The sequence below is a fragment of the Pseudopodoces humilis genome, chromosome 3, assembly GCF_049639895.1.
Source record: "Pseudopodoces humilis isolate 2021_Gansu_Grassland_sample_001 chromosome 3, ASM4963989v1, whole genome shotgun sequence".
Taxonomy (NCBI): Eukaryota; Metazoa; Chordata; class Aves; order Passeriformes; family Paridae; genus Pseudopodoces; species Pseudopodoces humilis.
The window spans coordinates 84,098,489-84,107,590 of NC_142202.1; the positions used below are offsets into that span (position 1 = coordinate 84,098,489).

General features: G+C 38.4%; 1 protein-coding gene across 3 annotated transcripts in view; it reads right to left on the reverse strand.

Annotated features, from left to right (window-relative positions):
* Positions 1-9,102, reverse strand: part of KCNQ5 (potassium voltage-gated channel subfamily Q member 5) — a 282,028-nt gene that overhangs the window by 52,867 nt on the left and 220,059 nt on the right. The window lies entirely within an intron of this gene.

A 9,102-nucleotide genomic window follows, 5' to 3' on the forward strand; every position in this document is an offset into this window, starting at 1 on the left:
GTTTATGTGGATCCAAGGCTAACATAGAAGGTGCTGGAATGTCTTGAGCAATACGGACTGTGCTGAAGAAGTAGTGTCCCTGGTGACTAACACAGTGGCAAGGTGTTTTTGACTTGTCCCAGTGCCTCCGAGCAGAGTAGCAATGGAAGAGCCATTTTGATTTAGTGGTGACTGGCTAGCAGCAAGTTAGAGATCATTAGAAGAGCAGTGTATGTCCCTGAAAATAATTCTTAAAACTTAAAAAATAATCAGGTCACCCAAATATCGGGAATTATGCATTTGGTCCAGAAATTATTAAAATGCTTACTTGGAGGTTTGGTCACCCTCCACCACCCTCTAATTGGACAATGTTTTAAAAAATTCAGTGACTTGCTCCTGCCCTTATTCCTATTTATTCCAGAACTCTGGTTCTTTTTTTTTTTTTTTTTTTTTTTTTTTTTTTAATGACATAGAGCTTTATGAAGGCCCCCCACTGCAAAAAATTCAGATTAATTCAGTCTTGCCAGCAGAGCACAGCCTCTGCCCTGCACTGCTGGGAGCCCCCTGCCCCACTGGGGGTCTCTGGTCCCCTCTGAGCATGAGAGATGAAGAAGCCAACAGTAGCATAGTTCTCTTTTCCATTTTTAAAAACATCGGTCCAAAGAAGTTATCTACTTGTGTATGCCCTTCTATCTGGAGGGCAGGGATGAGGTTCTCTCTGAAGGGAAGAAAGGTGGAGGAAAAAGGGGAGCAGAGAATGCACTGGAACCTGTTTGAAAACAGCTGAAGGGAAGAGCATCTTCCTAGGCTAGTTATGTTTTTTTTCACACTTTACTCTCTCATCTTCACTCCTCACACCCGCAAGTCCCACCAAAACTCCTTCCCTAACTGCTCAGCTGGAAATAGGGAAGGAAAGAATATGCCCATTGCCTATGGTAGCCCCTCCTTTCTGGGTTTCCCTAGGAGGCAGGGAAGGCAGGAAGGCACATTATTTCAGTGTAGTTTAGCTTGTAGGAACAGGTATAAGATAAATCAAAATAAACTTTTCTTGGAATGAAATCAGAGTCTGAAGAAAAGTTTGCAATGGTTCAAAGTATTTTCTGATTGATTTTCTTATCTAAACATACCCTGAAAAAAAGAAAAGTTAAATATATTATGATTTTTCTCTGTGCCATATTTTTATACAATATGTTTTTAAACCATAAGAGAGAAAAATATTATTCTGAACTTCCTTTCATATTCCACGTGAATATAGCTAGTCTCCGTGGTATTTCTGTATTTTCAGAAGACTTTCCTAGATGTCTATCACTATTTTCCTCTTTATCTTTTAGTGGCAAATGTAGGAAAACAGGTAGAATTAAATAGCAGCATTTCAGTTAATTTAATGGGCTCTCAATTTTCACTCTGTATCTTTCTGTAAAGCACCAGAAAAGATTCAGATATGAGACTGAGTAATGGGCAGTATAATTCCAAACTTCTCTATAATGACTTACTAAAAGACAGAGGTTTCTGATGTACATTTACCCCTTTGTTTATTTTCTTTCCTAAGCTAATATCTTATCTATGATCTTCCAAAATGTTAAGCCTCTCTTCAGCCATGATGATGATTTTATTCACTCTTCAGAAATGTCTCAGAGTTTATCCTTGTGGATAACATTCTCCCTCATTAACTCTAATCTGAGATTCAAATCCTCTCAGCAGCTTTTGCATTGTTCACTTTTGAACACTTAATTTCAAATTAAATTTCAAACAATTAATTCTTCCACTTCAGACATTTCACCTAGTACCAGTCAAGAAACCCCTGAGATTACACAAAAGTTTTGTGCTTATTAACTGGCTAAATATTTTTTTATTTGATGGGCACCATGTTAATAACAGGGCCCCTTCATGAAAAGTACAAAAAAAAGTGACCCCAGAACCCATGTGTGTAACAGATTACACTTATCATTGTCCAATGGCACTAGAACAGTAACACATAAAACAAGTAACTGAAATTCAGTAATGCAACTACCCAAACTTAAATAACTCACTCAAGATGTGCTAGTCCAAGTTCCCCACCTCCCAGAGGAAGGCCAGTGTTGGGCTGCCTCAGGCTGCTCAAGTTTGGTCACAAACTCTGGGTGGCTTTTGTTACTGATGGAGGTGTGGTTGGCATTCCTAAACTATCAGCATTTTTAATGGCAACTGGGAGGTTAATAATGTGACTGAGAGAATAATAATGGTAGAAAAGGAGTCATCATAAATCATCACAAGGGATTGTTTTACTTTCAATGACTTTGCTAATGAAACTTTCCTAGCGTGAGCTTCTTGGATGTTGTGAGATTTTACAGAATTTGTACGTATCATGGGAGTGAACCCAGTTATATAAGCAAAGGGGAAACACAAAAGCTATACTTGGATATTGAGCCATGTCCCAACACCTTGATGTACCACCAGGACAATCTCTAAAGCTACAGAAAGGATGATTTTTTTTCACAAGAGCATGTAATAATAGGACAAGGGGGAATGGCCTTAAACTGAAAGAGGGTTGGGAATGGATGCTCCTTTTCCAGATGTGCTCAAGGCCAGGTTGGATGGAGCTTTGAGCAGCCTCATCCAGTGGAAGGTGTCCCTGCCCATGGCAGGGGGCTGGAACTAGATGTTGGTCCTTTCAGCCCAAACTATTCTGTGATTCTATGATTATTGACACATAATCAATGACAGTATGTCACCTGCTCAAAGCTCACGCACATTCTCAAACTAATACACAAACCTGCATCATCTGTGTCTTTTTCATATTCTTCAAAGGAAAGATATGTTTACAGGAGCTTTGCCTTCTGCCTGCATTTAATGCTAATATGTTGAAACATCCTTTCCCTTCAAATAGAAATGATACTTTGAGACAATACAGGTTAAATGAATCTTGTAGTTTTTTCTTTTATCTGAATAGAAAAACAAATAATATTTAATCATTTTTGGATCATCACTAGGTCATCAAAACAGTGCTAGCTATAAATTCACAGAAAACACTCAGCGTTCACACATTCTTATTGAGCATAGGCAGGAAACTTCAATGGCTGTCAATTACTGTGTCTGCACCAGCTACTGAGCAGTAAAGAGAGGCAACAAACTGGGACATGAGTAGGGCATATCTACCCCCAAAACTACAGAATTAAGCAGAAAAACTCAAGAGGTTGTTTTATCTAGCCTGCAGCTATATTAACTCACAAAGGAAATTAACTGGGCAATTGTATGACCCAATCTAAGCTACCCTTAGGCTGTCCTTCTAAGGTCTAATTTTGAGCTATTGTCCATGACCCAGAGAAAAGGCACAGCTTGTAGTGGTCATTTCTGAATAGTTCTCAGGACAGTTCATTATCCTCAATTTCAAAGTTACTTTTGAAAAAAACCCAGCACTATGATTCTGTGGTGTTACAGAGACACTGAGCTCCACGGAGGGCACGAGACAGCTTTGACATCAGCTCCGTCTGCTTACCATGGCACAGGTCATGCACGCCTGTGAGCAATTATTCTCACTCACTGAGGAGTTTAAATAGGCTTTAATTGAGATTTGCAGCAATTACTATATAGAAACACTTAACAGCTTTCTATTCTGAGTCACTAAGAGGTGGTGGTAGGGAGGAATGACCAGCATTTTAGTTTTTATAATATCTCTTTGGATATCAGTCCTTCCAGTCCTTTTTGCTGTTCTCAGAACTCTCTTCAATTTGCCTTCAATAATCTCTACAGCTGGCTGCCAGGACCAGAGTGTAATCTAATCGATGTAGAAATGTACTTTGAATTTTAACCAGACACTACAGCACAAAGTTAACACAACACACGTTCCAGGCCACTGTATTTGAGCACATCACACTATAGAAGTATGATAATAAAAATATATTCAATGGGCTTTATCCTAAACTGATATAAATTGGCAATTTGAAGCAGTTTAACTGGCACTGGACTTTGGTTATACATCAGTACATGAAAATAAGTTTTTTTTTCAGATTCCTAAAAGAAAAGGTCTGTTTACACAAACTTGACTATTGGAACAGAAGCCTTTTTGCACAGCTTAGTAACATATTGGGCATTGGTGTACTTCATGCTTCTGTGGACTAGCTAAAAAAAAACAAAACCAAAACCAGAAGAAGAAAAAGCCATTCATAGAGTTTAAGGCTCTGAATACCCTAACAGAGGGGTATTCAGTGAGGAATAGAATTGGATCACTATTCCTTGACCACTTGTTGAGAAAGGTCATAGGTCAGAAAAGGTTATTTTGTTGTAACTGGCTGGAAAACTGCTGTTATCTTGAAAAAAGGGATTAACTACTTCCCTCTACTGGCTCAGGAAGGCAAAGAATAAAAAACATGAATAGAATATGCTGCAACAGTTATATTGAAAAGAGGCAATTGTAATGTTTTTCCCAGGTGGTAGTTCCTTTCCTCTGTGAAAGTTCCCTTACTATAAAATCAGTGGGATATTTCACATAATTGGGACAGAAAAATTTGGTCAAATATGGGCTGAATTTACAGTGACCTTGCATAAGTATTTATCCCAGAAACCAAGAATTTTCAATATCTTTACCTGTAATTACATCTCTGAACAGAGAGATGAATAATATTACCATATTTAGAAAGATGATATGTGTTACCTTGTTTAGTAAATTATCTCTCTGGAAGAAGCAGAGCTATTTATCAGCAAAGTAAAAGTCAGTATGTGCAAGATTGCCAAAATCTGAAAACTGGCTTTTAGAAACTGCTCTGGAGACATGAAGACTTTTGATGTCACCTGAATTCACCCTCAAATTATATTCTCAAGCATTATTTTCTGCCTATAACCCCCCCCTCCAAAAAGAAATTCAATAGCACTCATTGAATTATATCACCTGAAGATCTCTAGTATAATTTGGGAGAGGCAGGAAGTTGAGTTCTGTACCTCCTGCAAGAGGCTGAGCAGACTTATATCTACAAGGCTCCAGTTTAACAGAGAAAAAAAGCCTGAACACCACCATCAACAATAAAAACCCCCCAAAGCAATATGAGATACTCTGTGTTGTGCATATTCTAAAAATAATGATGCTTAGGATCTTGGGCCCTGGCAAAGTTTGCTTTCAGCTCTGTCTGAATATAGCTTTTCTTTCTGGTCAGGGATCAGATCTCTGCTCAGATGCCAGACAGGTTATGATTAATCGTCACCTACTAGTAAAAGTAATTGGCAGGATATCTTCAGGAAATTCTTGGGATGGATGATGCTGTTTGATTTTTGCAGATGTTGTTGTCACTCCAGCCAAAAGGTCTTTGTGTTTTCAAATATATAACACCATCTGGATGGAAATCATTTTAATTGTCATTACAGGCAAAACAAGTTGGTGATTTCGCTTCCTTTTTTTAATCTTTTTGCAAGATGCAAAACAACATGGTATTTTTAGAACTAGGAAAGTGAACTGGTTTTGGATATCAAGATAATTCACAGAGATAAACGCAGATGAGTGTGAAAATTGACTTTTATTACTGTTGAAAAACAGGAAGATAATAATGTACGGTAGTAGCAAATACAAGAGAAAGAAGTTCTACAAAAATATGTAATACTCTCTAGGTGCTGAAGTGGAATTAAAAAATATCCAGAGGTTACTACTTCTCTAATGATTTTTTCTAACAGTGGAAAATGTCTACATCAGTCACTGCCTTCCATTTTAAGGAGTCCACTAAAACTGATCTGTCCATAGAAACTTGGATTTTCCTTATCATCAGCTAAGCAATATCCCAGTGGAGAAATCAAATAGATGAATCACCTTGAACCCTTCTTTCCCTTTATAGTTTTTATTTGCAATATATTGGAATCATCTGAGTAAGCAAGCTATTTTAATGTGAGATGAAAGTAACCTCTTGGAAATACAGACAACCTCTTTCTGGAATAAATGTTATTTTTATATAACTGAAGTGGGTCTACTTAGAAAAACAACTCATCAATATGTAAAGCTATCTTTTCTGGCAAAGAGAGAACTGGAAACAAGTCAAAGACACCTATTTGGAAAGCTAATCAAATACAACAAAAGTTAACTTGGTACTCCAAACAATTTCTGAACCAGAAAGAAAAGAAATATTTTTAATAAGGCAATACTGGATATTTTTTAGATGTGAAAACTAAATATTCCCTTTTAAAATTGTTGACTAATGAAGATAAGTAAGATTTTTTCTTTTGTAATTTTTTAAAATTTTATAATGAAATCCTAATTCCGTGCCCAATAATGGATCAACCAGTGCTACTCACTACTGTATTAAAATGTCAGTGTATTAAAAATATATGTACCTTATTCCTGTGTAAAATTAGGATATTGTCAGACCATGATGGCAAATACAACCAAATAATGTAATTTTACCTTCTAAACTAAAATATTTCTCTGTGGCCTGAGAACCATAGTAGCTCAACAAGTACTGAATTTTAAACTGTAGCTATGGTTGCCATATTTTGTTTAGTCTGGATAAGAATAACAACGCTAATGGGAACATTTCACCTGTCTTTGTACTGTTTGCAATTGTTGTTCATGGCCCTGTTGAATACAAAATCTTTCTATGGACTGAATAAGTCCTCAGCAAACATCTTCACGTTATTAACAGCTGGATCAATAAATCTTAAAAATCTAAGGGCCCCCTGCAAGCTAAGATTAAGTTCAATTGCAAGCCTTTCATGGATTTATACCTTATTGACCTTTTCCAATAATTAATCTTTAACGTAATTAATATGTACCTTCCAGAAGGAATAAAGCACTATTTATTCAGTACAAATGTTTTCTGGCTTTAAGACAGAAACATTTATAACTGTGTCTTCGACCTAGTGTTTGCCAACCCAATTTTTGTTCAGCTAAAGAAACAAACTGTGAGTAACACATGCAGATTCTTCCCATAAATCTTCACTTATTCTGTCCTGAAACAGTTTTGTGTCTTGAAAGTGCTGGAAAACAAGGTTTGCTAGTCACTTTACTATGTCTGTATGTAGCTGGGTGACAGTAGACCTTGGTAAAAAAGGCTATTGCAGTGGAGAGAAAAACATCTGAAGATTTCTGGAGGGAAAGGCAATGGGATGGATAGCCAGACACACACACACACACACCCCTGAGGAGTAAAGACGCTCATTACATCAGGCTGCAAGAAAACCACAAAGTAATCGTCAAGAAAAAAACAAAACAGCTACAGCATGGCAAGACTTGTGTATGGAGAAAGGGCTGAATAATTTAGGAGTGGTTAGTCAGAAGTCAAATATGAGACAGCAGATAGAGGTATGCAAACTAGTGGAAGATAAGAAGGTCTGTTGGATACCTCCTATTTACCCTTTCTTATAAAAGTGAGATCAAAAGACAATTTAAGTTTGATTAAAAAAAATACAAGATGCAATTGACTTGTAAAGTTCATTGCTCTGAGGTATAAAGGAATAAGCCGGGAAAATTAAAGACAAGTTTGGATGTTTTCCCCTGAGTTGCTGGAATTAGATTTTTCAGGGGATCCAAAATCTTGTGTGAGTCAGCCACTGATTACTCCATGTGTGATTGGCTATTTTGGGCTACCGGTATTAACACCATCATGAGGGGTCTCTGGCACTAGTCAGCAAGTGGAAAGACACCAACCAGGATTCCTGTGTGATCCAGCCCTGCAGGAAAGCATGGCAATGTCTGTGCCGGATCCTTGCAGCCACAAGGGGAGGAATCTGTAAGCAGGAACGTGCACTTCCATGGCCTTTTCATCGTGCTCTAAAACATTAGGCAGGGGCAGGTGGGCAGGGGGTCTGGAAATGTTCATCTACCACATTCCCAGGTTGTGGAAAAAGCGGAGGTGATACAGTGGCACTGGAGTGGATAGGCCAAAAAAAAAGAGGGAACAGAAAAATCATGGTGTGTAGCTGAAAGTGGATGGGTGGAAACTGACAAGTGAAGATGCTGAAATGAGCAGGGAGAGAAAAACATGTCTCTGATGAGAGGAAAAGCCTGTTTGTAGGTGGAGAAGGAAGGGACAGTATTAAAAATCTGCTCTCAAATTCACAGTGTGGTGGGGAAACAGAAGATATCCAGTATTTAGCTGAGTTATTGAATGCAGATGTTGAAGGCAGCAACATGGGTCCCTCAGTGTTGTCTGAAAGAGTTCCTACATTCAGTTTTCTGAGCCCCCTTCAGAGGCAAAAACCTCTCCCTGCTGCACAAAAGCAGAACTTGCATTTCTAACCTATAAAGCTATTTTGGATGTCTGTACAATCGGTGAGTGCCTCTTGGGACTTTGTTTCTGTAAATACAGAGTTTATTCAGATTACATACAGAACCAGACATCTCCAGCCACTCTTTGCCCTCAGCTGCTATCCCACCTGCAATTTTTGTGTGAGTAGCCTAAGAGGGAGTACTGTGCCAGCAAGAAGGTTTATATAATTTGGAGAACACTAGTGTGGGGCATCTTACACATCCACACTAGAGACTTCCTAGTGTGGGAGATATGAAGAAAGAAATAGAAGCATTGTTAAGTGTTTTTCAGACAGGAAAAACCCCATAATCTGGTATCATTCTCCCAAACCCAAGAGGGGCAATCACAAAATGAGATCATACACACAGTAGGTTATGTCATTCTCTGTGACAACCTCTCCACTCTGCCCTGCAACATTTTCATCTGAAATGAAAGTCTCCCCTCGGGGGGTGACATGAATAGACTGGGCTGGCAAAGGGGAGCCCCAGGACTGAAAGAGCTCTGCCTTTGTCATGGTTGCTGCTCAGGTCTCGTACGTGCATTGGGGCACCAGTACTGCACAACACAAGAGTGAAAATGAGTGGCTTCCTTTACACCATTTAGGAGCTTTCATAGGTTGATGTAAAATGGATCTGATGGTCACCTTCCTTGGATCTGTCATTGACAGCAATATCAACTATCACCAAAGGACAAAGCTCAATTTTGAGAGCTGTCAGCACAGGCTTAAAGATAAAAACCGTAATTTTTCTTTAATGGGAAACAACAGATTATGGGCACCTGGTGCTTAAGTGATAGGGATGGGAGGAAATTAAAATGTGCAGAACATTCCCAAAGTGCCATCTAGAAATATGCAAATATTTCTACTTAGACGTATCAAACTTGAGATATAAATTCTGTAACTCTATTACACAGTGTAACAATA